Here is a 2,736-nt window from a genome sequence, read left to right as displayed (position 1 = left end):
GTTCACGCTCCGCATTCATCTGCTTTGTGCATTGTTAGTCCGCACCTGTAACATTTAATGTCAGCCGTCCCCTGTTCTTCTATATCTCTAGCGTGACTGCGTCCTGCTGCTTGGCTTTTGTTTGTAAAGTTTGAGCGAGCACCCCGTTCAGTGTTTCTTGTTAAGTAAACATGACTCTCTCTAGCTTTGTCACTGGGGTCAGAAAGCATTCTTGATTCTGCTTGAGCTGCTTCAGGAATTCTAGCGACTGTAAGAGCTCTTTCTAAAGTCAGCCCTTCCTCTTGCAACAATTTATCACGCAGTCTCTTATGTGCACATTTTTCCACAAGTTGATCTCTTAACATGTCAGCTTCCAATACTCCAAAGTCACATGATTTTACCACTTCTCTTAGTGCATTCACAAAAGCATCAACAGATTCGTCCTGAGACTGAGTTCTCTGCCTAAATTTATGCCGTTCCAAAACCACATTTTTCCGCGGTGTAAAGTAAGCGTCTAAGGCAGCTACAGTCTGTTCATATGTACCTTTTTCTCCAGGGAGGTTGGCGAAAATCCGCTGCACGGGCACCCCGATACAGTGCAGTAATGTAGCCCATCTCACGGCATCCAGAGCTTCTGTAGATCCACTGGCTATTGCAAAAAATCTGTACGACTCCATCCATATCTTGTATTCCGTATACAAATCCGGAGCTCCGAGGTTCAGTGAAAGCGGTGGAGAAAGCAGGGCATTAGCAACGCTTCTCGGCGCGGTGGCCATATCTTCAATGGCGCAAGCTAAATGAACAGTCCGAAAATTCAAAAGTTCGTTTCTACCAGCAAGAGAACTAAAGTCTGCAGTATTCTGCTCGCATTGAGTTCGTCAAGCACTCATCTCTCATCGCCATAAATGTTAATAAAGAGCCGTTCTTATATTATTTTGACTATTTTATTAACTACACAAATCACGCTCTTACACCATATATTCCCGCCTTCTACTCTCTCGTTCTGTTGTCTCGCGATGTCTACTCAATATACTACAAGGAGAAAGCGCCGGGACTCTGTGTTGCAAAGGGGAACACTGACACCAGAGTAACACCCCGGTGTCTCTTTTTGAGAGATGCCCTGGGATTTGTTAATGGCCAAGGAGCATCGGGACCTCGGTTTTCCGCCTCCCCCGAAGGATGGCGCCTGTTTGCGCAGTAGAGTGTCGCCATCAGGATGCTGGGGCATAAGAAAGCCACACAGACCGCAGGGTGAGCGCTCCGTACTGGTCCCAGTAACACCTCTTGCAACCTGAGCTTTTCCGGGGGGAATCTCCCATCCGTGTGCAGGACAGGCTCACACCTGCTGGGCTGCCGTGGGTGAGCCCAGTCGTGAGTCGCAGGGTGAGATCTAGTCACTGGGCAGAAACGATACAAGCGGAGGATTACTCACCTCTCAGCACTTGAAAAGACTGACAAATGACTTGTTCCAGCCGGAGCTGAATGTACCTGCATGTGTCGTGTCGTCTTCTTCCTCTGCCCCGCTGTGTTTGCTGTTATTGTCTTTGAAGGAGGCCCCCGAGACGAGACGGGCTGCTCCTGTGCCCCAATTAACACTTTACAGGTGCCATTCCCCAGCATTGTGGCTACTGTCGGCAGTCACACGCGATAAGATAAAGTGGAGGAGAGTGGGACATGCCCAGTGCCAGACATTGAAGGAGGGGGCTGTGCGAGGTGAGGTGAGGTGCGACACGCCGGAGCCCCGACGCTGCTGATGCGGAGCACTTGTTGAGTTGGCATTGGAAGGACGTGTGCGCACGGAGCGAGCCTTCCCCGTGGCGGAGCGTGGAAACTTTCAACCCCCGCGCTGCAGGAGTTGTGTGCGCTGCAGCGATGCCGAGAGAAAAGCACAGAAGGCAGCAGGCTCTGGAGAGCAGGTAAGAGATGGAGCCTTGTGGGCAGGCGAGCAGGCTAGGTTTTTGGAAATTGCTGAAAAGGCTCCGGTGTTTGTTCGGTGTGTGGCAGGCGCACGTCACGAGCTTGTGTGGCGATCTGCCAGTCTGGTGTTATGCAAATGAGGCCGAATTGCATCCCGGGACATGCTGCGAATGCGAAATGGTGACTGCAGATGTGTAGGAAAGGGCACGCTCGTTTTCTCGTTATGCCCACACTTTTTAGTGTGGCGTGTGAGTGTGCGAAAGAGTGGCAGGACGAGGAGCTGGCCTAGGCTGCGCGATTTGTGCTGTGGGTGCGGGACGCTTGCAGGGGCTTGTACAACTCATATTTCCCTGGCTGGGGAGATACCTTGATCAAGAAGGAGGTTCACCCATGCGAGGCTCGGCCATTGCACTCCGCGGTGCTGACTCCTGCGAATTTCTCCACTGTGGGAATCTCGACTGCACAACTTCTGCTCCAGGGGGACTGCGTTCGCGCTTTCCACTGATCATCGTGCTGCACAACAATAGATCAGAGACCTGGGGGTTTGCTGTCACGGAGCGCTGCTACAGTGGTGTTTTGGAGATGCGAGTGCAGCAGACTCTGCACAGAGGCAGAAACGAGCGCGCAACGCAACAGGATAAAGGACGCTACAGGGGATCGCTGTGGAGAGCTGCTGCTGTGCTTTGACATCTGAGCTCGGTGGAAAATGACTTTGATACAATTTTGAGAAATGCGACTCACAGAATGCCAGCCGAACAAGTGTCCGCAGCCGAAACGCCGTGTCTCTTTTCAGCTTACGATAAATAAACCTTTAGTAGTGACTTGTAAAACTGGCGACAT

At 51.5% G+C, this 2,736-nt stretch overlaps 1 non-coding gene across 1 annotated transcript; it reads left to right on the top strand.

The window, feature by feature from the left end:
• Positions 1-2,238: 2,238 nt before the first annotated feature.
• LOC148824575 (U1 spliceosomal RNA) lies at positions 2,239-2,400 on the top strand. The gene has a single exon (XR_016092030.1). It is a non-coding gene; the product is annotated as a U1 spliceosomal RNA (small nuclear RNA).
• The last annotated feature ends 336 nt before the right edge of the window (positions 2,401-2,736 follow it).

This window comes from Atractosteus spatula, chromosome 10, assembly GCF_055471065.1.
Source record: "Atractosteus spatula isolate fAtrSpa1 chromosome 10, fAtrSpa1.hap1, whole genome shotgun sequence".
Lineage (NCBI taxonomy): Eukaryota > Metazoa > Chordata > Actinopteri > Semionotiformes > Lepisosteidae > Atractosteus > Atractosteus spatula.
Note: the sequence above shows the minus strand (reverse complement) of the source record. Positions and strands in the feature narration are given on the sequence as shown.